We start from the raw sequence: 27,770 nt of genomic DNA on the forward strand, positions 1-27,770 counted from the left end.
CAGAGAGCAATTCACCTTTCACACATTGTTTTGACACTGAAGGTCAGTTACAGACATTCCAGGTTCCAGTTGTCCAGGTTAATTCAAATGTAGTATTTACCAGCAGTTCCACGTCCTCTGTCAGCCACCAGAATCCTGTGCTCATTGGTAGTCGCTTCAATTGCTCGCCTCAAAGTTGAAAAAATGTCATCTTGGGACCCGCCCACTTCTTATCACCAGAAGACTGACTTTCTATGATCTCTGCTTACAGCTTTGCTAACACTTTTTTAAAGCTTTTTGCGTATTTGTCACACTGACATGTTTCAGATCAAACAAATTTTAATATTAGACAAAGATAATCAAAGTAAATATAAAATGCTGCTTTCAAATTATGATTTCATTTATAAGCAGAAGCTGTTATCCAAACTTACCTTTACACTTTGTGAAAAAGTAATTGCCCCTGAACCTAATAACTAGTTGTGCCACTCTTGGCAGCAGGAGCTGCAATCAAGTCTGCAATCAGTTTGCGAAAACGCCACTTTCGGGGACAATGTTTCTGTGTGTTGTTTTTTGAGATTTGCTTCACTTTGTCAGACAGGTTCTATTGATTTCTAGTGATGTTCAGTCAAGAATCTGGTGATGCCTTGATTGAACAGGTCTGGCAGTAATCAGACCTGGGTGGGGCTAATGAGCTTGAACTCCAACTTCCAAAACCTGATTAATCACAGTTAACTCGAGGGCACAACTGCTTTTTTCCATACAGGGCCAGGTAGTTTTGGATAACTTTTTTCCCTTTAATAAACTAAATCATCATTTAAAAACTGCATTTTGTATTTACTCTGGTTATATTTGTATAACATTACAATTTAAGTGATCTTCTGAAACATGTAAGTGTGACAAATATGCAAAAAACTAAGAAACCAAGAAGGGGGCAAAAACTTTTTTCACAGCACTGTAAACTCCACTTCAGTAAGTAGTAAAATTTTACTCTACATGTATCTACATATTTAAAGGGATGGTTTAAGTATGGCTTGGCAACATGCAGGCTTTGTAGTATATGTAATAGAAAATTAAAGACAGAGCGCCGTGAATGTTACAGATCCTTTAAAATTAATTTTTCCACACAGGAGGCTGGTGGACTTCAAGGAGCAATAAGGGCTTCTCTGTGTACTTTCAGAAAAGTCCAAGTGTGTGTGTGTGTGTGTGTGTGTGTGTGTGTGTGTGTGTGTGTGTGTGTGTGTGTGTGTGTGTGTGTGTGTGTGTGTAGATTTTTCCCTTATAGCTCAATTCAGTCCCTCAGGGATATTCCTAGAACTAGATTTGTTTAAAGCACATGCTGCTAGGAGCCAAGTTACTGGTTTGATTGCTCTTACACCATCTCTCTCTCTCCTTCTCTCTCAAACACACACACAGACCAGACATCCCCCGCTCCTTTTCTTACATAACTGGTAGTCTGTGTTACAGCGAATGTTGTAACAATCATGCCAAACAACAACTGCTGCTACTAACACTCATAACCAAATTAATAATGAATTGTACTTTATTTAAAAATCACTTGCTTACTGAGGTCAGCTAGCACACTGACCTTTAATTCATGGGTGAAGAGGATGGAGAGAGTACGGACCCAGAATGTGGACTCGGAGGACAGATTTAAATGAATAAACAAACTTTTGAGGCCGAAGCAGGAAATCCACATGGCTGGAGAAAAGTCAAGTAATCCAGACAGTGACATGGAGAAAAACACACAGTGTGACGCAACAAGGAACGAAGGAAAATTGAGGGCTTAAAGACACACACAGGGTAATTAGGGAAACAGGACACAACTATGGAGAACACAATCAAGCCAACAAGACGGGGGGGGGGCAAAATTAAACACAACAAGAGCAACTAGGAAAATAAAACAGGATGTAAACAAGGAAATATCTAATACAACTTAACAGAACACAGGGAACATAATGGCAGGAAAAATGAAATTAAGTGGAATTAACTTTAAATCATAACTATATATACTAAATACACACACACACACAGACACACAAAATCACACAACCTGAGCAAAAACACAATATTAGACAAAAATCAAAACTGAAAATTATAACAAACTAAGTCAAACAGAAAACATCAAACAGAAACTGAAAGTGAAAAACTGAAACACTGGGTCCAAAATCGAGGATCATGACATAAGGAACTGTAAGTGGTGATGGGAACGCTGGGATCTGGTTACAGCTTGTGACTGTGGACCAGGATATCAGGGTACCTTTACTTGGTGTTGAACCAGCTCTACAGTTTCACACCACCACGTCATGACACTGTATAGGGACACCAGCTATCATATTCTCTGTGCCCACATGGAAATAGAGGCAAATGGAAAAATCACTCACTGTCCTGGGAACAACTGCTTTACTCTCAGAGACAAGATCCTTGTTAAACCTACACAGCTCACTGACTGGCACTGACTATAGCACCAAATCACAGCAAAGAGTCACCTCAAGGCATCTTATATTGTGAGGTAAAGACCCTAAAATTATATAGAGAAAACCCCAGCAATGAGCAAGCACTTTGGTGACAGTGGGAAGGAAAAACTCCCTTTTAACAGGAAGAAACCTCCAGCAGAACCAGGCTCAGGGAGGGGCAGTCATCTGTGGTAACTGGTTGGGGGAGAGGGGAGGGAGCCAGAGACAAGAGATACACTGTGGAAGAGAGCCAGAGATTAAAAATAACTAATGATTGAATGTGGGGTGGTGTATAAAAACAAAGGAATTGAGTGAAGAAGAAGGCTTGATCAAAAAGGAAAGTTTTAAGCCTAATCTTGAACGTAGAGAGGGTGTCTGTCTCCTGAATCCAAGCTGGGAGCTGGTTCCACAGAAGAGGGGCCTGAAAGCTGAAGGTTCTGCTTCCCATTCTACATTTAAATACCTCAGGAACCACAAGTAAGCCAGCAGTATTTTTGTCTTAGACAGTTTACTGCATCACATTATGAAATTTTTGTTTCGTGCTGTGATTTGGCCAAACTGTCAACGTTTGCAGTGTTTCATGTTTACATGGTGCAAAGGACCAACTACCAGAAACAAGAAATTAAACAGTGGTGTGAGTGATGCAGGCTCTCTTGTGCTTAAAGGCTTAAAAAGGCAGCAGTACAACAGTATATTTCCTGTCTTCTGTCACTTCATATTGTTGGGTCTTTAAGAGTCCCCTGTACTCGTATTGGACATGTTTTGGAAGTTGTCAAAATTTTTCTGAAAAGTCACATGCAGGGTTAATATCAATTATGCAGTGCATACCTTCCTCAAGGCTAGAAATTGCCTCTGTGCCATGCATGAACTGAAACTGTGGATCCATATTGTAATGCTTACCAGGTCATTTCTTTTAACAGACAGTGATAGGGGACATACATGTAAGAGGTCAGGCTGAGAGATCCAGACGAGCAAGTGAGTATGCAGTGGAAAGTGGGCAGGCAGGTGAGCAGGATTCTTTCACAGGAATGGAGGTCCAGGTGAGTTGTTGCAGGAGAGGACCAACTTGAGTGTCAGGTAAGTGGCTGTAGGTAAGTGAAAGCCTTCTTTCCTTGTGAAAGTGTTGCAGGTTTATAGGAGAGACCCAGGCACAAGGCCTTTCACACCGCAAGGGCACGAACAATCTGAGAGAAAAGCTCTTCAGGCCAGCGCTTAAATACTGTGGTTAATGAAAATGTGTGACAGCTGGAGCCGGGAACAGAGACCATTAGGATGTGTTTTATCTCATTGCACTCTACATAATGTGCTATCTTCAACTGTCTGATCTTAGCTTGAATTATTACATTGTTCTGGTAAACATTGCAAGATAGATTTTTAACTGTCACCTAAGAACGATTCATTCTCATGCAATCATCAATTAGCCTCGTATTAGAAGACTGGCATTTTCAAAGGCATCTTTAGTGGTGGATGATATTTTTCACACCAAAACAGTGCCTCTATTTTTGAGTTTTTAAACTGGCTGCCAAATTCCCAGGCCCACTGGACCAGGAACATTTGGCACAGATCTTGTTGTGACAGGGTTGGCGTTTGAAGGGTGAGCAGCGACACAGTGAGTGGGAGCAGGCACAAGTCAGACAATGGGCCTTTATTCTTGGTACAGTTTATTTTTTTCTCTGCCTTTCTGAGGTAGCAATGTAGTCCAGCGTACAAAGCAAGAGCCCCATTCTGTCCCATCAGCATGACAGAAAAGGCCTTAATGAGGTCTCATGGGAGGTGTAGTGTTTTTATTAATGTGACGGCATATCAGGCAGCAGAGATATGCTGTGTCAGGCAACGTGTACTGAGATGTTCTTACCTTGTTCTCCTGATTTAAGTTTAGCAGAAGCATATCAGGTGAACAGTACTCAACTATGAGTGCAGTGTTAGGGGACGTTTGACAAAGTATGTGTGTAAGTGTGTCAGTATGTATGGCTACACTGTAACATAGAAGCAGCTTAGAGGCTCACACAGGTAACACGCATTCAGAGATGGATCATTCCCAGACTGTCACTACAAGAAGTCATACATCTACAGGAAGCTTCTTACCAGTGAGCGCAGTATTAGGTGAAATATGAATGCACAATAGACATTTTTTTATACAGCGTGTTCTTCTTTCCTAGCACCTGCTTTACCCACAATACCTCTATCGGCTGTATTGCCTGCCTTTAGTTGAGATTCAGGGTTGTTGTTGTTGTCTGAGAGCCACTATTTATTCCTCAAAGGGTCGTCTAATCACTCCCTTTCTTTATTATGTCACATCTACTGATTTTTATCATATCGGTTATTTATTATATCTTTTAGCTCAAATTGCTTCCCAATTTTGGCCCAAATGTTTCCGAAGAATAATTACATATCTTAAATATGCTTACTTGCTTTGATTTAAAATCTTACCTGTAAGAAGAATTACCTCATGAAAATCTCAAATTTCCTCTAACTCAAGCTGACCTTGAAAGAGTGTCAAATCCTGAACCTGCACTGCTAGGCCATCAACCCCAGAGTGAGACACACATAACTTCTTTTGATAACTGCAAATAAGTGTTAACATAAACTTATCAGAAGTAAGTATAAATCAATCAAACAATACTTTAAAATGAAAGAAAGCTTCAACAGTATAAATGAAGACAGCCATGAATCACATCATTTAAATCAACATTCTTCAGTCAATATAATCAAAATAAGCACTATAAATAAGCATAAGCATAAATCAAACACTATAATCAAAACCAAATTATATCAATAGTCAGTCTGATCAATAATCAGTAGTCCATTCAAATCAGTAGTGTCTTAATTCAATACTCAAACATTTCAATAATCCAGTGTATACTTTAATCATTATTGAAAAACATCTTGATTTAAAGTCATCAAAAGCACCATGTAAATACATATCAAAAGTAGTGTAAAAACATAAAAAGGTATAGAAAAACATTCAAAATATGAGCATAAAATCATCCGAAAAAGGTATATAACGGTATATAAAGCACACAACAAAAGGTACATAAAAAAGAATATAATAACCATACAAAAAATATCCCATTTTTGAGACACTAAAGGATTCATGCAACACTCTCCATAAATAAACCAGTTCTCCCCGACACCTGGCAGCTGGCAGAGAGCCTTAATATTGTTCAGTGTTGTTTTTGTTTTGGTACATATAAGGTTCCTTTAATGTCATTTGCATGTTTCCACATGAAAACTTATCATGACGAGCAGCACACTTACATTAATTTAAAAAAACAAAACAAAACAAATAGAAAATAAACAATATGAATTAATAAACTTATTACCGGTGAAACTCTAATGCAGCATATTGAAACACATTAATAACAGAGCAGTGCAGAAATATGTTAGAAAACAAAGCAGCATAATACTTCGGACATTACCGTGACACACAAACTTCACAAACTTAGCTGTATACACAAAAATATACCATCAATGCCTGTTGCTGGCATTTTTGTGCTTTTAGCTCAGAGTCATATAGAATCTTTGATCGATTTACATGGATGCTATTCATGTCAAAAACGGTTAATTACAACAGCTTAAGTATAAAATGCATTCTGTGCTCTTTGATATATCCACCTGGCACAGTGGGTCACATACAGAATGGTTTAAATGTCTAATATAAGTTCTGCAGTGTCTGATAAAGACACCTTGAGCCCGTAGCCATATGTTGAGAGCAAAAATCCAAAATAATAACAAAAGTCCAAAACTAGCAGTTGAGATAGGAGCGATCCTGTTTTGTGGGAGGAATTGCTGTGCTTCATGCCACCATAACCTGACCGAACCCTAATGTGGACTTTTATACTTTCTCATCTAACAAGATGCTACCCTGCTGCACAATGAAAACCAACACTATAGGTATAGCCAAAGTGTAAAAAGCCTAAGCCAAGAGGGCCTGAGAGAGCATCAGTGTGTGACTAGATGGGAGTGAAACTGTGTTGGCCTGGACGTACCAAACATATAGCAGCTAAACAACCATTTTTTCCCCCGTTGATCAATACAAGCTAAAATCAGTCTGAGTTCTAGGCAGAAGCACAACGTCAAAACGATGCTGTTGTTGCTCTGTTAACAAATATGGAAACAACTCATTAAAAAACATTTAATTTTCTTTTCATGCTCCCAAATCTCTTGGATTTCAGTATTGCTTTATTTAGAAAATCCTTTAGTTACTATATAATAATCAGTGTTGAGTGTAAGGTTATCGTCATCACATTACATTTTTCAGGAATGCTGTAAAGTATTATGTTACAGTACTAAATTTAGGAAATACATTACAGTTACAATTATATTGTTACCTGCATTACAAAGGCGCTTCACTTATCTGCATGCTGGGTGCATAGAAAAAAAAAAAAAATCAAACAAATGTGTTTTTTTGTTTGTTTTTTGCACACTTCCAACACAATCAGTGGATTTCAGTTCCTGTGCTGGGAGCAGGAAAAGAATGGAGCGTTATACAGCTTCTGTGGAGTGGAGATATCTATACTGCTTTTATTTTTAGTTTACAAAAGGACCAGAGTGCAAAGGTGAAATGCAAACTGGGTACAGGACAGAAACAACTCCATGAACAAACTTTGACTCTTTACGAGCATCTGTACAGACAGCATGCTAACACAAAGCTAGCCAAGAAACCAGAGTGATGGTAAACTTGAGTGCATGCTGACCCCAGCCCAGCAGCCAGAGCTTGAGCACAGGTAACAAAGGCAGTGATGAGCAGTCAGGCTTGTAGTCTCTATTTCTACCTGTAAATGTTTCTACAGTAGAATCGCTGTGGTGCTCACTTTGAAGTCTCTTTAGGCTGGTTTTCATTCTTGCTGATTGTCGTCAGTTTTGTGTTCATACATAAAAACTAAATTAAATATGATGTGTGTCCTCGTTAGCTTAGAGATCTGTATTAGTGTACGGAACTGTAGTCGAAGGTTTATATTGTTAACTGATAATTACACGATAATGCATTCAGGCCATTTTACAGAGTAACGCAAAAGTAATGTAATGAGTGATGTAACAAATTACTTTCTTGGGTGAGTAATTAAAACATCCTGTTTTACTTTTAAGAAAAGTAAGGAGGAATGCGTAATGCATTACTTTTTTGAATAGCAACCCTAACAATGATATATGTGAATGTGTGCTAATTGAAGAACTGAAGTCGAACTATAACTTCTGTCTTTAAATACATTTTCTCATTTGCATATATCTGTGAGGCTCCACAGGTACATTTCTTTGGAGCACCACCTGCTGTTTTAAATTTAAATCTTGAATGTTAGTTAAAACATATGTCCCTGTCCCAAAATGTATCTGGATATCAGTCTGTGGCCTCTTATTGGTGCTGTTTTCCTTCATAGGGAAGCAAATGTCCTGGCAGTCATATTGCTCTTGAAGTCCCAAGGCATCCACACTCGACTGGCCAAAACAAATCTGTAAATGGAAACCAGACACTGACACAACACATTCACACTCAGGGAAATCTGGGCCATGATTAAAGTGGTTTTCATATATCTGACAGAGAATCCAAGCTTTCCCTCATGAATGTGTATGTACGGAGTGAGAACTGTTTTCTAATAGAAAAGCGGCACTGAATGTGTGCACGTTTGCACATTTAGATATGGTGGCACACAAAAACAATGAAACAAATCTGAAAGGCCTCAATGAATGCTGAGTTTGTGTATGTGCATAATTCTGTGTGTGTGTGCAAGAATGTGTATATGGGCACGCGCGCACACACACACACACACACACAAACTGCACACAAAAGAAAAAGAAGTAGGGCATGAAAAGTCTCCATGTGAAAAATGAATTTATTAATGTTTCAAAATAAAAGCAGGTCAGTGAGCAATTGCTGCTGATGGGAAAGCACTCATTGAGAAACTTTATATATCTTCCTCAATCTTCAACTCCTGTCTGGTTACCTCTCTTTACGTCATGTAAAAATACTGGATATTAATTAACTGGAGTAATGTTAATACTTATAATGATAATGGTACTTGTACTACTATAAAATGGATAGTTTAAATGAACCAATCCAATGAGTTAACTGTGGTGACTAATTTTACACAAAATCAGGATCAACATGACATTCCTACAAGCACATTAGTTAACAATAGCCAGAGGAAAATCAGAAGTTTATCTAAGGAAAGAATGTAACTGATATCAGTGACAAATGTACGCTCAATGTTGACATGGCATTCAGCTGAGAGAACTTATATTTGATATCTGCTTATACTTGTTGTTTCGGTCCCACAATGGGGAAATTACAGCGAAGAAATGTTCTTAAACTCTACATAAAAGAAGTACATATGCAAAATCTCCACTGGATTTCTGAAAAGTGCACACCTGCCTATTTTGTTCTTACCACTGTCCATATGTTAGTGAATCAGAATCACCTGTTGCAGTCGGCAACCTGCATACTATCTGTCATGCCCTCATTTCTCTAAATAAGGAAAAATATTTACCTCAAGGTGAAGGAGAGAAGGTAGTGTTTCCACCAGAGTGATGACAGTTTAAAAATAAAAAGAGAGACAGAGGCTCCAGCTGAAGCAATGACGGTTCAGAATAGTGTTTCCCTTGAGACACTCATTGTTGTTCAAGTAAAAAGAAAAACAACAGACTATAAGAAAAAGAAGATAACAGGTGGAGTGGAAAGGATCCCGATCTATCAGTCTGAGATGAAAAACTCACTGCAAAGGAAAATATTAAGATTCTCCGGCATCCATAGGATGTGCCAAGAAATTAGACAGTATGTGATGGCATCCAGTAATGATAGAAGTCATTTTTTATGAAAGATGACATAAAGATTTTGTAGTAGCAGTAGTAGTAATATTGCTATTATTAGGATGAGTAGTAGTAGTAGAAACAGCATTCAGTTTAAAGACGTGTGTTCATGTTTGTGAAGATAGGCAGGGTTTGATCATTTCTTTGAGCATATTAGACGCTTCTAAAGTTGTTCGTAGAGTGCAAACAAATTCAGGTTTGAAATTATTGATGAATTACTGATTTGTGCATGAAACATTCATTCATACAGTTTATGCACAGACTATGTATGCACTGTTTATCAATGAAGCACATATTGCTTGTGATAGAATGCTGCAAATATTGTCTTAAGTGGACAGCTAATTTATCCAGTCTCTCAGGGCTGATCTGAGAAGTAAACTGGGTAGCTTGCCATTTGCTTTACTGGCTATGAAATAACAGTGCCAATCTACCGCAGCCATTTCACTTCTTATTAATCCTACTTTACAGATACTGGCTGCAGTTCAGCCAGCAGAACACACCAGATAGTCTTCAATGCCTCTCCCCTCACTCATGAACAAGAACCTGAGAAACTTGTTCCTGACCCAGAGCAGGCACTCCACCCTTTTCAGAAGGAGGATCATGGCCTCAGGCTTAGAGGTGCTAATTCTCATACCTGCCACTTCCCACTTGGCCTGGCTGCAAACAACTCCAGGGCAAGCTCGAGGCCACCACCTGATGAAGCCAACAGGACAACATCATCCTCAAAAAGCAGAGATGAGATTCTGAGGTCACCAAGGTGGAAGCTTTCTGCCACTTTGCTACACCTAGAGGTTCTGTCCATAACAATTATGAACAGAATCATGACAAAGGGCGGCCCTGGCTGAGACTAACACCCACTGGAAATTAGTCTGACTTATTGCTAGCAATTCAATTCAATTTTATTTATATAGTGCCAACCAGTCACCTCAAGGTGCATTATATTGTAAAGTAAAGACCCTACAATAATTACAGAGAAAACCCAACATTTAAACTGTTATGAGCAAGCATTTGGCGACCATGGGAAGGAAAAACTCCGTTTTAACAGGAAGAAACCTCCGGCAGAACCAGGCTCAGGGAGGGGTAGTCCGGTTGGGGCTGAGGGGAGAGACAGGGCAAGAGACACACTATGGAAATGTGGGCCAAGTTCTCACTGCAGTTGTACAGGGAATGAATGGTTCATAACAGTGGGCCAGACACCCTATACTCCCCATAGGATACCCAAAAGGACACAGTCAAATGCCTTCTCCAGGTCACCAAAACACATGTAGACTGCATAGGCAAACTCCAGCGCATACTTGAATATCCTTAAGAGAATCAAGAGCTGGTCCAGCATTCTATGATCAGGATGAAAACTGCATTGTCCTTTTAAACCTGAGGTTCGACTAATGGACGAACTCTCGTTTTCGGCACCCTGGCATAGACCTTCCCAGGGAGTGTGATCCCCCTATAGCTGGAGCACACCCTCTTGTCTTTAAGATGGAAACCACCACCCCAATCTGCCAGGCCAGTGGCATCGCCCCAGATCTCTATGCAACATTGCAGAGGTATGTCAAGCTAGACAGCCCTACAATATCCAGAGCCTTCAGGAACTCAGGGTGAACCTCATCCACCCAGGGGCTCTGACAATCAAGCAGTTTTTAACTACCTCAGTGGCCTCACCCTCAGTGATAGTTGAGCTACACCCCTTGTCGCTAGACTCCGCTTCCTCTACAGAAGGTGTGTCAGTGGGATTAAGGAGACCCTTGAAGTATTCCTTCTATCACAGCTTTGGGTGGAGCTGTTGCACACCGTCTCCTGTTTCACATCTCCCACCCCGTGTTCACTTACCTAAAGGACTTACCAGTTCAGCCTCATGGACCTTTCAGTTTACAGCATGCACCCACACTCACCCCAGCCTCATTCAATCCTTTGGAACTCATCATGGAGCTCATCTGCCTGCCCAGTCTCCACCTTCCCAGCTCCCTGAGCTCAGGAACCCAGCCTGCCCACTGATGTATACCCTCTCAACCTCTGAGCTCCGAACACCAAGTAAGACAAGCCTATTCCACCTACAGGAACCCTGTTACTCTTTAACCCTCTGTCAACCCAAGCTAACACTGTGTTTCTCTGTTCTCAGACTGACCCCCAGTGTTACATTAGCCTCCGGTACACTTATTAGCCAAAACATTCTGACAAAGCATTCTGACCATCACAGATAAAGCAAATAATAATGATTTGCTTGTATCTAATGGTGAATAGCAAGGTCTTGGCTATAGTAGATAGCAAGAATTCACACATTTCTATTTGTCCATAATTTATACAGTCAATGATGAAATCATTTATTTACATAGACAAAAGAAACATTTCAATAGTCACGCAGCTAAACAACCCAATGGGAGGAGCCAACAATATACACAAATATCACACATGATCAGGGATCATATCTGATGTCTGATGATGTCAGTGGCTCAGGCAGGGTATTGTCAGTCTGTTCACCATTTTGGTCCAACCTCAACAACTACTATCATTTATTTAACATAAAAATCACTGAGCGGTGAACCGAATTACATTAATCATCTGCTTATAATGTTCTGCTGAAAAACCTTGTGTCCTGAGGTTCATGTGGACATAAACCACCTACCTAAAAATTGCTGTATTGTTGATTGTTCCTCTAGAGCCACCTGCTGCTTAATATATGCATCTTTTCCACCGTAATCGATGCCAGTGCTCAAAACATATTTCCGCCATTAAAAAACTTGTGGTAGCACAAGTATTTTGCTGGACCTGAAGTTGGAGCCACTGTTTGGCTTTGGTAGGACCTGCAGCAAGAAACCGATTAGAGCATTATCCCAATTTTTGCTTGATAATCTTATATAAAGTTTGCTTTTTAAACTCACTGAAAAATGTTCCAAAACTTACGAGGCAGAATTATCAGCACCAGCACTGGCACCAAGCCAGTGGAAGTAGAAGATAAGAGTTGTCTTTTCTGAGAACTGTCTTTTGGATGGTTGAAACCCAGTGCAGAATTGTAATAATTTTGGTAATGTCAGAGCTTTTCTTCCTGGTTCCATCATCATGTCAAAATACCCACAAAATTATGGTAAAAAGATTTTTGCGATACATGTCATGGGCTGATGACGCTAACAGACAAATGCCAAAAAAAGAAAAACCTCTGATGTAACTGAACCTATATTTGTATTTTGATTAAAACAGCAGAGAAATATACTTTAACTGTGCACAGAGGTGTGCTATAACATTTAACTACATTTAACTCACTGTCTACAGCGATTAAGCGAGCCTGAAAAGGAGATAAGAATTTGTTAAGCCCATAAACCTTTGTTTGATGTTCAGCTTTCTGTCTCACAGGCAAATAGTAAGACTTACAGGTGTTAATATTACCAGTCTCCTAATATCACATATTAAATGTTAGACATTTAATACCAACACTTAAATATTTCACTCCACAAAATATACACTGTATTGAAAAACTGACAAAATTATGTCGCTAGTTGTTGCTGTCCTGTTTCCCTGCGGTGCCCCCTGCTCTGGCCTGCAGAAGGGAGTGGGGTTCTTTCAGTCCAAACCCCAGTTAGCTCCACTGTCGCTCACAGCCTGCTTAAAATAGCTGAAGTCTGGACTGGACAACACAAAGAGGTTTTCTCTGGAGGCCCTGTCCCATTTCAAAACAGTATAATAGAATGATTGTCTTCAAACCAACTGTGGTACATCTAACGTAAGAAAATGATCATGCAGAGAAAGACAACAGTTACCTGTATGTCCAAAAAGGCTGGGATATGGGCTATAAAAGGAATCTGCTATTATTATGCAGAGATGGGCAGATATTCTGGGCATCCGGAGCACACAGGTTCTTAGAAATTATATTTTTACTCTGAATATTGAGCAGCCCAAAAGTGACGCAGTGGCCTACATCAACATCTAGCTGCCTTTTAAATTACCTATCTAAATGATAATGAGTTTCCAAGTAATAATTTTTTCATTTCAATTCATTTCAATTTCAATTTTATTTATATAGCGCCAAATCACAACAAACTGTCGCCTCAAGGCGCTTTGTATTGTGGGTAAAGACCCTACAATAATACAGAGAAAACCCAACAGTCAAAACGACCCCCTATGAGCAGCACTTGGCGACAGTGGAAAGGAAAAACTCCCTTTTAACAGGAAGAAACCTCCAGCAGAACCAGGCTCAGGGAGGGGCAGTCATCTGCCGCGACCGGTTGGGCTGAGGGGAGAGAAAGACATGCTGTGGAAGAGAGCCAGAGATTAATATCAATTAATGATTAAATGCAGAGTGGAGTATAAACAAAGTAAATAAGGTGAATGAGAAACAGTGCATTATGTGAACCCCCCAGCAGACTAGGCCTATAGCAGCATAACTAAGGGATGGTTCAGGGTCACCTGATCCAGCCCTAACTATAAGCTTTATCATAAAGGAAAGTTTTAAGCCTAATCTTAAAAATAGAGAGGGTGTCTGTCTCCCGAATCCAAGCTGGAAGCTGGTTCCACAGAAGAGGCGCCTGAAAGCTGAAGGCTCTGCCTCCCATTCTACTCTTAAGTATCCTAGGAACCACAAGTAAGCCAGCAGTCTGAGAGCGAAGTGCTCTATTGGGGTGATATGGTACTATGAGGTCTTTGAGATAAGATGGTGCCTGATTATTCAAGACCTTGTAGTTGAGGAGAAGAATTTTAAATTCTATTCTAGATTTAACAGGGAGCCAATGCAGAGAAGCCAATATGGGAGAAATATGCTCTCTCTTTCTAGTCCCTGTCAGTACTCTAGCTGCAGCATTTTGGATCAGCTGAAGGGTTTTCAGGGAGCTTTTAGGACAGCCTGATAATAATGAATTACAATAGTCCACCCTAGAAGTGATAAATGCATGAATTAGCTTTTCAGCATCACTCTGACAAAGGATGTTTCAAATTTTAGAAATATTGCGCAAATGCAAAAAAGCGGTCCTGCATATTTGTTTAATATGTGCATTGAAGGACATATCCTGGTCAAAAATGACTCCAAGATTTCTCACAGTGTTACTGGAGGCCAAAGTAATGCCATCCAGAGTAAGTATCTGGTTAGACACCATGTTTCTAAGATTTGTTTCTAATTCATTTTAGTTATTTTGTATTTGCTTTTAATGAACCTGTTTTTTAAATGTACTTTATTTCTCACTTTTAATCTCCTTGTGCTGCCAGTATTGCTATATCTAATGTGGTTTCAACTTTATTTCAGCTCTATATAGAAGAGGTAGTTTTCAGTGTTTTTTTTTTTACCTCTCTGTCCTTGGTTAACATTAATACAATTCATCAGTCTGTGGACAAATTTTTTTTGTCTTTTTCTTTGTCAATCAGTTGCTGTTTTTTGACTATACCTGCATTGTAATGCACTACTGTTTTTGTAAGTATTCAGAATCCTTGTTTACCCACCTGTCTTTCCTTGTAAAGAATACTTTTTGGTTCCTCCTTTTGAAATAAAATCTAACAGGAGCGCGATGAAATTTTCAGCATCACAAAATTCACTCAATACACACAACGCAGAGAATACAAAGTGACACTGATGGGGCTAGATATGAGAGGTTGTTGGGCTCCCACATGATGTCGAACACACATTTCTACCATGGCTTTTCTTATTCTGGGTCACATTCACATTCCTGGGTCTGAAAATATATTTACACCTCATATAAAAGACCAAAATAGAATTTGCTCCGTGAATGTTGATCATGCTGAAATATGGTCTCTGGAGCTTGAAAAAGGCGACTGGACTTCTTTTTGTTTCTTGAAGACGTTTCACCTCTCATCCGAAAGGCTTCTTCAGTTCTCAACCAAATGGTGGAGAGACCCAGGTATTTAAACCCCTGTGGGCGTAGTCCCCTGGAGGTGGTTATGACCCTCTATTGATCATGTGCGTGAACACATGTGCCCAGGTGTGAAGGGGGCGTGGGTCATATTTAATCAGTGGTTTCAGTTGAAACCAATTTAGGACTCCGCTCCATTGTTTCCTGTGGCCTATTGAGGTCACTGGAACAAAGGTGTGAATGGGGGTTGAGACGTCTGGGAAGGGAGCTCAGGACAGCACTGTAAGCGGGGGAAAGTTGGTGACGTAATCCACCTCCTCTGTTCAATGATGGTTGTTCACAGTGGACATAGATGGCTTCTTTCACTCCTCTTTCAAACCATCTGTTTTCCCTGTCCAAAATGTGAACATTGGCATCCTCAAAAGAGTGCCCTTTTTCCTTCAGATGCAGATGTACTGCTGAATCTTGTCCTGTCGAGGTGGCTCTTCTATGTTGTGCCATTCGTTTGTGAAGAGGCTGTTTGGTTTCACCAATGTAGAGGTCCGAGCACTCTTCACTGCACTGAACAGCATACACTACATCGCTGATCTTGTGTTTGGCGGGTTTGTCCTTGGGATGAACCAGTTTTTGTCTTAGGGTGTGACTTGGTTTGAAGTATACTGGGATGTCATGCTTGGAGAAAATTCTTCTGAGTTTCTCTGACAAGCCTGACACATATGGGATGACAATGTTTTTCTTCTTGTCCTTCCTATTCTCTGTAGTTTGTGTTTGGCCTTCATTCCTGTGCATCTTAGCTGATTTGATGAAGGCCCAGTTGGGGTAACCGCATGTTTTGAGGGCTTTCTTAATGTGTGTGTGTTCCTTATGCTTCCCTTCTGCCTTAGAGGGAACACTTTCCGCACGGTGTTGTAGGGTCCTGATCACCCCAAGTTTGTGTTCCAGAGGGTGGTGGGAGTCAAAGAGGAGATACTGGTCTGTGTGTGTGGGCTTCCGGTAAACTTCAATGTTGAGGCTTCCATCTTCCTCGATAAGCACCGCACAGTCCAGGAATGGTAACTTGTTATCTCTGGTGTCCTCCCTGGTAAAACGTATGTATTTATCCACTGAGTTGATGTGACGAGTGAAGGCTTCTACTTCTTGTGTTTTGATTTTGACCCAGGTGTCATCTACATATCTGTACCAGTGGCTAGGTGCCATCCCTTTGAAAGAACCAAGAGCTTTACTTTCCACTTCCTCCATGTAAAGGTTGGCTACAATGGGAGACACTGGGGAGCCCATGGCACATCCATGCTTCTGTCTGTAGAATCCATCATTGTATTTAAAATATGTTGTGGTAAGGCAGAGATCTAAAAGTGCACAAATCTGATCTGGGGTGAGGCTGGTTCTGATCAGTAAGGAATCGTCTTCCTGTAGTCGTCTTCTGACACCTAGCCACTGGTACAGATATGTAGATGACACCTGGGTCAAAATCAAAACCCAAGAAGTAGAAGCCTTCACTCGTCACATCAACTCAGTGGATAAATACATACGTTTTACCAGGGAGGACACCAGAGATAACAAGTTACCATTCCTGGACTGTGCGGTGCTTATCGAGGAAGATGGAAGCCTCAACATTGAAGTTTACCGGAAGCCCACACACACAGACCAGTATCTCCTCTTTGACTCCCACCACCCTCTGGAACACAAACTTGGGGTGATCAGGACCCTACAACACCGTGCGGAAAGTGTTCCCTCTAAGGCAGAAGGGAAGCATAAGGAACACACACACATTAAGAAAGCCCTCAAAACATGCGGTTACCCCAACTGGGCCTTCATCAAATCAGCTAAGATGCACAGGAATGAAGGCCAAACACAAACTACAGAGAATAGGAAGGACAAGAGGAACAACATTGTCATCCCATATGTGTCGGGCTTGTCAGAGAAACTCAGAAGAATTTTCTCCAAGCATGACATCTCAGTATACTTCAAACCAAGTCACACCCTAAGACAAAAACTGGTTCATCCCAAGGACAAACCCGCCAAACACAAGATCAGCGATGTAGTGTATGCTGTTCAGTGCAGTGAAGAGTGCTCGGACCTCTACATTGGTGAAACCAAACAGCCTCTTCACAAACGAATGGCACAACATAGAAGAGCCACCTCGACAGGACAAGATTCAGCAGTACATCTGCATCTGAAGGAAAAAGGGCACTCTTTTGAGGATGCCAATGTTCACATTTTGGACAGGGAAAACAGATGGTTTGAAAGAGGAGTGAAAGAAGCCATCTATGTCCACTGTGAACAACCATCATTGAACAGAGGAGGTGGATTACGTCACCAACTTTCCCCCGCTTACAGTGCTGTCCTGAGCTCCCTTCCCAGACGTCTCAACCCCCATTCACACCTTTGTTCCAGTGACCTCAATAGGCCACAGGAAACAATGGAGCGGAGTCCTAAATTGGTTTCAACTGAAACCACTGATTAAATATGACCCACGCCCCCTTCACACCTGGGCACATGTGTTCACGCACATGATCAATAGAGGGTCATAACCACCTCCAGGGGACTACGCCCACAGGGGTTTAAATACCTGGGTCTCTCCACCATTTGGTTGAGAACTGAAGAAGCCTTTCGGATGAGAGGTGAAACGTCTTCAAGAAACAAAAAGAAGTCCAGTCGCCTTTTTCAAGCTCCAGAGACTACTATGACCTGGATGACTGAGAATCTACACAGACATGCTGAAATATGCACGTGCATGTATGTGTGACTTGTCACTGTCACTCCCACCACTTTACAAACACACACACACACAAGGACATTTGGAGAGCAAAACAACTTCAGCATGTGACATGAGGAAATGACATTGAAATATGACCGGGGGGTCATACTGTGTTTTAGTGTATTTGTATCTGAGAGACCTCATCAGTGAGGTGTGTTTGAGAAAATACTCAATCCCATGTGTTCCTTCCAGGAAGATCAGCATTAAACCCTGTTGCATGTTTGAGCATGTAAGGGACTGTGCTGCTGGGAAAGAGGGACCCCCCTGGCTTAAAATACGAGCACATGATAATGGGGCTCTGGTTATGTAACCAAAAGCAGTGTGTGTGTTTATGTGTGCGCAGCAGGGGCTGGTATTCGATGGGGGCTTGAAAGGAACAAGCAGGGGTTTCTTCTTCACAGTGCGTGAAGGAATGCCCACAAATCCACAGACATTAGATTTGAGGTCAGCCCTGCTGACATATAGTAAATTGCTGCTCTACCCTATCACAGTTTTCACACTTAAGGCTTTAATTCACGTTTTCATTTTAAGCTACACACAACACAAGGGATTGAATCTGTAGTGACTCATAAAAACCTTTCAGCTCTCTAAAGCCGCAGATGAACGTGACAAAGTGTTTCACTTTCTTTTTAATGATTCACAAGAATTCATGACACGGATATTACGTAATATCTGTGTGGCTAAAGGTGGATTTCTTTCACACTTTACTGACCCTCAAACACAGACCTCGGTTGTCCTTAAACTGCTGAACAGTGTTCTGGTGTCGAAATGAGTTTTAAACTACAAAATGTAACATGTTTGTCTGATAACAGAACTCCAAATAAAATTTGTCAATGTTAATATTGTAATTCCCAGTTGGACATGCAGTGTTATCTCACTGATGTCTAAACCCAGACACAATGACAAAGTGTGTCTGATTAGCTGCCCTGTCAGCAGTGTTGGGGTCATTATTCAAAACATTAATGTGTCACACATTACTTAAATCTTGTGAATTATAGCTGAAAGTCTGCACTTCCATCACATGTTGATAGTTTGGTTTAAAATTCACTGTTGTGGAGTAAAAAAAGGCAAAGTTCCAAAGAATGTCATGTTTTGTAATCATTTATGGACCTGTGAGAGCCGTATAAGTGATATGGCCTTTAAAATGTGCATTTCACAATAAATGTTACTCGTAAGGCTTAGTTTTTGACTTTTTAAAGTCAATAAGTAACATTAGCTCATTAAACTGTAGAAACAATAGTGCTTTTCAAACATTTGTTTCGTAATACCCTATATGTACATTTATTGAAGCTTTGCCCACATCTGGCTCTTATATTGCACAGCGCTGAACTGTGGGAGGTAACTGAGCCGGGGAGCCTGACCATCCTGTGCTCCTTCATACACACGTTTCACAGATTTTAGCTCTGGTTTAAAGTTCATCAAGTTCACACTTTCTGTTCAGCTCAACTCACGCCGTGCAGGATCACTGCCAGAGACTGCATGTAAGGAAGGAGGTGCAGGCAGTTTTCCTGTCACTATGTGAATGCCATGTCATGACTGCCAAACAGATCCTGTGGCTGAATCCACAATAGATGGTTTAGGTAAAGTGCAGGTTTGCTCAGCCAAGAAGATTTTTTTTACACATACAGTGAGAGAAGCAAAGTGAACATGTTACATATGTGGCAGTTATAAACCTCCAGAGCTTAGTACAACTATTTAAAGTACAGCAGATAAAGTAGCTATAGCAGTTGCAAGTTGAAGCTCTTACCATATTCATTTTAACTGTACTGTACACACAGGGCAGCCCTTACACCTATTTCTACAATGGAAGCAATCAAGCCAGGATTTATTGCCTGGAACCTTCAGCATGCCTGTGTTCTTAAGTAAAAACCAAAACAGCACAAAGGACAGAAAAGAAAAAGAAAACAATGCCGCGCAGTGTCAGCTGCTGTACAGCTGTTAAAGTGCTGCTGCCTCCTTTCACTGTATTTGTGTTTGTCCATTTCATGTTCTTATTATGACGTCTTGTACAGTCGAGCAGATTTCCATACCGTTTTGACCACATCAGCCACATAATAGACCTCTTTCACAGCAGCCATTTTAATATGAAGTACTAGATAAACACGTGTTATTAATCACCATCATTAAGGCTCTGTTCCTAAATGAGACACCCACTTTTTGTACCACAATAGCTTCTGAGAAGCAGCTCTATAGAGATTCAACTGCTGGCATGCAAATGTAAGTTTCATTGTTGTTCACCTCAGGATGACTTGTCAGTTAATCGTACAATTACTTTTGAACCCTTCCATATTACAGTTTGTTCTCTTGTATTAAACCTGGAAATCTGTACTTAAATCACATATTAATTGTTTGATTTAAAACACTTAATAAAGTTTTATCTAATCTAATCCAATCTAAATCCACCGTGGTGGTGTACAGAAGCAAAATTTCAAAAATTGATTCACTGTCCAAAAATATTTGCATTTATTACTTCTTGCATAAAGTAGTCTATATACAATAGAGTACTTTAGGTCTGTTGTGTAACTGACATGGCAAAACTGTATGAATATCTGCTCAACTGTACAAGATATCATAATAAGAACATGAAGTGGACATTTAGTACTTTACTACCACACCATCTACACATAGCTTTAATATATAGGTACCAAGTATGTTGGTGGGAACTGCCAGCAACAGGATCAGATCCCCCCATCCGTCATCTCATTAGAAGCATACCCCAACACTGTTAGGCATGCATGCAACCACCTGGGGCCATACAAAGTGCTGAGTACTGTACCATTTTGAGTTGCTGCAATGAAATTTTGGCAAAATGGACTAGCCTGCCACATCATTTAATCGCTTTGATTTTCGGGGTGTTTTTGAATTCAGCCTCCATATGTTGATAATTTTCATTTTCATCAAACGATGTGGCATTCTTTATTCCTAACAATTACCCGGTCCATAACTGTATAGATATCCAGCATGGGTTTTCTTTCCCATTGAGATCTGATGTGTTTATAAAGTGTTTTTTATGAGCAGTGTGTACTGGGCAGGTTAACAAGTTGGAACAATACTTCTTCAAGGCTGAGTTCCAGTGCTCAGAGCTTTGGGCTGGAGTGGGTCAGGCTGGTTCACAAGTAAGCAGGCTAGTCAACAAGTTTCCTACAAGGAAGGAGGCAAGGCAGGTGAATACAAACCTGATGAAATGTGAGCACACAGGTAAGCTTAAACACTAGCTGGGTTTAAGTATTGCGCTGACTGAAGATGGACAAGGAGGAACCAGGACACCTGTGTTGGGCAGCATTGCTTTCAAAAGTATTTGTTTCATTACATAATTACATCACTGTGGTACCTACTGAGAAAAGTAACATGTCAGAGTACTTATCAAAAATAAATATCTCTTTGCATTTGGCTTGTGACTAATGTAAATTTACGTCAGTGTGCTTGAATCTTATCAAGCTTCCTAGAGCAATGGAATTGATGGCATTACCTCCAGTAAATAACAGGCAACAAGCTGCTTAATTTCCTTCTGAGTGACAGCGGTTTCTGACCTTAAAGGGCCTCACCACCAGTGCTGTGGTGCTGTGCTGAGGTTGGAGGTGCTTCTTCAAAATTCTCTGAAAAAGACTTCTTTAGCAGGGAACATCGAGTTGCACAGAAGATAAATAAATAAATAAATGCAAACACATCCACTGACACAACATTGGGATTGGACACATTCCATTAGGCAGCTGCATGTCAAGGAGTCAGAGGAAAACAAAAGCACTGCAAACGCTTCAGCAATTTTCTCTTCTTTGTCACAAAGATTTACTCTGCTTTTCACTAACAGAATGACACGGCCACAGCAACTACACACAGGAGAACTTTGGTTCACATTTTTATGCTTGTTTCCTTTTTTTTGCCAAGTCCAAGTTTGACTCTGATTCAATTCATTGATCAGCTGATATAGGCAAGTAAGAGACACAAAACAAGGTGCTTAAAACTCAAAACCAAGAAGTCCATTCTGCAACTGAAATAAAACACCTCCTAAACCACAGTGCTTTCTCATTACACCCTGACAGTGGTACACTTGAAAAGTGTGGGAATCAAGAAATGCAAAATCCAAAAGGATTTAGAATTCCTGTTTCTCTATTCAGTCACTACTCAAACCAGGACATTTCCACCACACATCAGGTTAGGATTCATGTTTAACTCAGCGTTTGATTTTTTTGGCACTGACATCAGGGTCATTTGTTAAGTCTCTCCTTTGGCTACGATGCATTCTGGTTTGGTAAAGTTTTAAACATCTTTTTACATTTTCATTAAAAACAAATATACAAAAAAAAACACTAGCACATCTTGGATATGTGGACTTCCTGGTAATATATTTACTCCAATAATTACAGCTTATGTAGAATGTATGTTTATTTAAATAAATTATCACCAGTTTAAAATGAACATGGCTATCCCATTACTCTTTAAGGTTTTATTGTGTGTATGGTCAGAATGAGGAAGCAACCATGGAAAGAAAACGAGGGAGTTCTATCATGTTTTTACAGTCCAAAGCAGACAAGCAGGCAGACTTACTTTCATTCTTAATACAAAAAAAAAAACATTTTACAGGAAGTCTCATTATGTAAATTAATGGATTTTGTAAAATAGAGACATGACCAAACAATGCCAGACAATGTCTGGCAGCAACAACAATCCCACCATAATTTCTCCAGAAATTGCACAATCTAATTTTTTATGGCATAAATATACAGTACGAGTAAAACGTTTGGACACACTCATTCATACAGTATGAATGAGCGTGTCCAAACTTTAACTGGTACTGTATATCAGGCTAATCTTTTCTTTTCTTTAATGTTTAATTCGATTTTTGATGACCAAACAGGCAAATGTTTTTATTTCTAAAATGAAAAGTTCTTTTAGTCATTAATAGACATTATCATAACAGCACAGGTTTTCAGTGTTTTCCTCTTATTTATTATTCCTCAATCCCTTCCTTTTACTTTGAGATGGTTGAGTTCACTGTGTTGGCTTCCAGAGTAGCTCTTATAAATCTTCTCTCTCTTCCAAACACACAGTCTGGAGACTAATAATACATGCTGGTTCTGTAAAAATGCTGCAGAAAGCACATACACTGAAGACAGAGTGCCAGAAGCTACATCAACACCAACTTTTAGTTTAAGAAAATAGATTGTAAATGTTCTCTGGGTGCAAATAATATTGAGGTCTAGGCTAGAGTTTTCAACTATTTATTTGATTACAAAAGCAGTGACAGTGTCAACACATGTCTAAGGCTACCGAGACTCTGCTTTGATTTACAGCGTTTGGGTTAACAATGAGGTGTAAGTGATTCATGACTACAGGATAATTGTGCTTGTGTTCTCTAAAGCTATTTGAAAAACATTCCTTACATAACTGCCAGCCCTCAAAGAGACATGTCAGGGTTTTTGGGCAGAGAAACAAAATCCCACTAAAATTTGGCACATTTCCTTTTCAGTTTCATTTTTTAGAGAAATTGTTTCTTTTACCACTGCATGCAATGCATAAACAGACTGTGAAAAAGTATTTGCCCCCTTCCTAATTCCTTTCTTTGCACATTTCAAGGCGACTTGGAGTAGCGCCACTGTTGCTTCACATCAAAAGGAGCCAGTCGATGTGGTTCAGGAATCTGACTAGGATTCAGTTCAATTCAATTTTATTTATATAGCACCAAATCACAACAAACAGTCACCTCAAGGCACTTTATATTGTAAGGTAAAGACCCTGCAATAATTACAGAGAAACCCCATCAGTCAAAATGACCCCTCATGAACAAGTACTTGGTGACAGTGGGAGGGAAAAACTCCCTTTTAACAGGAAGAAACCTCCAGCAGAACCACACTCAGGGAGGGGCAGTCATCTGCTGTGACTGGTTGGGGCTGAGGGGAGAGAAACAGGACAAAAGACATGCTGTGGAAGAGAGCCAGAGATTAATAATAACAAATGATTAAATGCAGAGTGGGGTATAAACAGAGTAAAAGAGGTGAATGAAAAGAAACACTCAGTGCATCATAGGAACCCCCCAGCAGCCTAGACCTATTGTAGCATAACTAAAGGATGGTTCAGGGTCACCTGATCCAGCCCTGACTATATGCTTTATCATAAAGGAAAGTTTTAAGCCTAATCTTAAAAATATAGAGGGTTTCTGTCTCCTGAATCCAAACTGGGAGCTGGTTTCACAGAAGAGGGGCCTGAAAACTAGGAACCACAAGTAATCCAGTCATCTGAGGGTGAAGTACTCTATTGGGATGATATTGTACTATGAGGTCTTTAAGATAAGATGGGGCCTGATTATTCAAGACCTTGTATGTGAGGAGAAGGATTTTAAATTCTATTCTAGATTTAACAGGGAGCCAATGAAGAGAAGCCAATATGGGAGAAATCTGCTCTCTCTTTCTAGTCCCTGTCAGTACTCTAGCTGCAGCATTTTGGATCAGCTGAAGGCTTTTTAGGAAGCTTTAAGGACGGCCTGATAATAATGAACTACAATAGTCCACCCTAGCAGTAATAAATGCATGAATTTTCTCACAGTGTTACTGGAGGCCAAAGTAATGCCATCCAGATTAAATATCTGGTTAGACACCATGTTTCTAAGATTTGTGGGGCCGAGCATAAGAACTTCAGATTTATCTGAATTTAGATTGTTTTGGGCATGTCCCACCAGAAGGAGGCCCCGGGCAGACCCAGCACTCACTGGAGAGATTATATCTCTCCGCTGGTTTGGGAATGACTCAGTACCCCCCCCCCAGATGAGCTGGAAGAGGTGACCAAGGTGAGAGAAGTCTGAGCTTCTCTGCTAAGACATGAATGATAAGTGGCAGAAAGTGGATTTGGCACAAGCTGCCGTCGACTTGGTGTTTGAGTTTTCCTCCATGATGCTTCCATGTCACAGACTGCATAGGGCGGATTCACATGACAAAACACTTGGTACTGTGCTTTAAAGGGGACAGTACATACTGAGGAAAGTATTTACAGAATTTAAAAAGAAAAAAACAAACAAACAAAAAATAATATGGGCAAGATTACATCAATCAGAGGTACTGAATATTCGTTTTGATTCATTTTCAATTCATTGCCCAGCCCTAGATCAACATGTTTCTATCTGATGAGACATGTGATAACACATCGCATGTGTTATCACATGATGAAATTACTGTCTGATCCCTACTCTTATTTTTCATGCAGCCATCGGGCTAAGATGATTTTGAGCAGAATTTATTATCTATTAGATGGATTGACATGAATATTGATTGAGACATTTATAACCCCTTTAAATGTACTGTGGTAACAGACCTTAATCCTTCACTCAATGCTGCAATTAAATCTAAATAACACATTGTTCAATAGGGCTTTTGATTTAATACCTGCAACATGAATGACATTCCCGTCAACCTCACTTATACTATTCACTTAACTTTAATCTGTTCTTTCTCTACTTTTGTAGGTTTTTTAATTTACAATATAAAGCACCTTGAGGCTAATGTTGTTATTTATTGGTGCTATATGAAATAAACTGAATTTAATTAAATTAAAAATAAATAACTGCTAAATCTTACAATGTTTACATTGTGAGTGCAAGCACGATACAGTAGTTGTCTGGCATTAGCATTCATACTCAGAGTCTGTCTATAGAGGCCTAAAATCAGGCCTTAGTTGTGCAGGTGTGTTGTATTTCAAAGTGAAAATACAGGTGGATCCACACTGGTTCTGGTGGTCAATAAAATATTCTAGTCATGGTAAACGTTCACAGCAGCACAGCACAAAAACAAGGACACCGAGAGTTGTGGGAATAACGAGGTTATGCGCAGCGCAGTAAAAAGAGATGTAGGCTTAGGGAGGGAGGGATGGAGGGAGGGTACTAGCTTCCCTGCTGAGACAAGAATAAGGTTACAACACTTAGCAGCAAGGAAGTAAGGCTTGTTGAAGTCAGAGGGGGGATCAGAAGTGAAGGCTGTGTGTGCTGAGGCTGTGGGGTATAAACAGTCTACCTAGTCATCGTTCACAAGGTGACCTCTCAGGGGCAACAGATATATGGAAGCAATTGAGGCTGATAGATCCTCGAAGTGTTTCACCCACAATGACCTTTTTATACAGAGAGAATATATGGAAGAAAAGGTACAGTAAAAAAACGCTAACCAGTTTTATCAACAAAAAAAAAAAAACACCTTAAAGTCTGAACACACATCTAGTCTAACCATGAAGAGCTCTTCATTTGTTGCTTCATTAGACAGCTCCCCGGTCTCTGTGGGAGTGCATAGTGTACACACAGCACTTAATGGCACACACTAGGTCCATTCATGATGCTGGTTAGATTTTCCCTGACTTGCTCTGCCATCATGCAAACACAGGCAACAATAAACATCAAAAGGCAGCGCTCAGTGGGAAATGCCTGGTTCTAATCTGATCTGCCAGTTCAGATGTTGGACAAACAGCATGATACTTCATGGAAACTACATGGAGACAAATAAAATGAAACTTATTTTAATTTTATTAGTGTGATATTGCATCATTGTTCATTCTGTTCACACAATACATACTGCTTGGGCAATTATAAAAATAACAATTGTAAAAATGCAATTAAAAAAGAAACAAGTAAATGATTCAAAGATCGAATTAGGAATATGGAATTATTTCTAGTATTTAAAATGGTGATTGTACTCCTCGTTTTTAATTCCATTTCCTTTTCCTATTAGCTGCTGGATGAACTATTAGATAAGCTACTGGATTAGCTTCTTCATTTAGCATTGCCATGACGCTTTTGGTCCTTGGAGAAAAAGTAATGCAAACAAGAAGCACTCCCAACATCCACCAAGGCTGCTCGCTTTCTGTGCAGTGTTTACTTTTAAGGGTTAGTGTTGTATTTGTACATATTCATTGTGTTTTCTTTGTTCTTTTTAAACATACCTTAAGAGGTTTGTAGTGCAGTAAAAACAAGTGCAAAATGCAGGCTTTTGTTACTGTTGAAACCCATTTTAACACGATACATAATTTTGAGAATCACCATTTTTTTATTATTTTTTATTTATGTGGACATAGTGCATGTGTAGCACTCATTTCATTGTTTAGTAAAAATCTGTTTAAATGTTTAGTAATAAATATCAAGTAAAAAAAAAGTTTTGTATAACTTTATTTTGTTTTCTAAAACAAATAAGGGACCTTTTTAAATGGCTCTGTATAGCATTATTATCACTTTGACCTTTAGATCCATCTATTGACTTTGAAGGAGGGGTCAGAGGTCAAATGTGATATGATATTTTATCTTTATATGGCACGTTTATATGTTGACAATACACACCACACTTGTAAAACTCATAAGTTTCATAAAGCTTTTTGTCAGTTTTTGACCAATAAATCATTAAGCTGACCTTGAACGTGAATGGCTTGTTAACATGACTCCACTCTGCACCCCTACAAAGTTTCATCAGAATTCTTTCAAAACGTTTCTAGCCATTGTGTTTGTGGACAGATTGGCACACCCACATGCATGCAAACACTACTAAACCATAACATCTTTGGTGGAGGTAATAATTTGATTCTTGGGATATTTGCCAAACATTTCACAGGGCGTAGGTACTGCAGGTGAAGGGAAATTTGATTAGATTCAACAAGCTGTTAAAGAAGTCTGTCATATATTAATTTACAAACTGCATTAATAATGTCAGCTGTCATGTAAAAATGCTCACCTACATTATTTTCACTTCATAATGAATCTATGCACTCGTGTGATTAAAACTGATGAACCTAAACTAATAGTGTCCTCTCCAGTTGGCAGAGGGGAGTGAAAGAAGGAGAGATGGGGTGGCAGCTGTCACTTCAATTAGCAATCCAGTAGTTTATCCAGTAGTTTATCCAGTAGTTTATCCAGCAGCTAATATGAAAAAGACAGAATTCAAAAGGAGTGGAATCACATTTTAAATGTCAGGAATAAAAAAGAAATATTCCTGATTCAATTATTGAATCCATTTACTTATTTCTCTTTTAAAA

Source organism: Archocentrus centrarchus, chromosome 5 (genome assembly GCF_007364275.1).
Source record: "Archocentrus centrarchus isolate MPI-CPG fArcCen1 chromosome 5, fArcCen1, whole genome shotgun sequence".
Taxonomy (NCBI): Eukaryota; Metazoa; Chordata; class Actinopteri; order Cichliformes; family Cichlidae; genus Archocentrus; species Archocentrus centrarchus.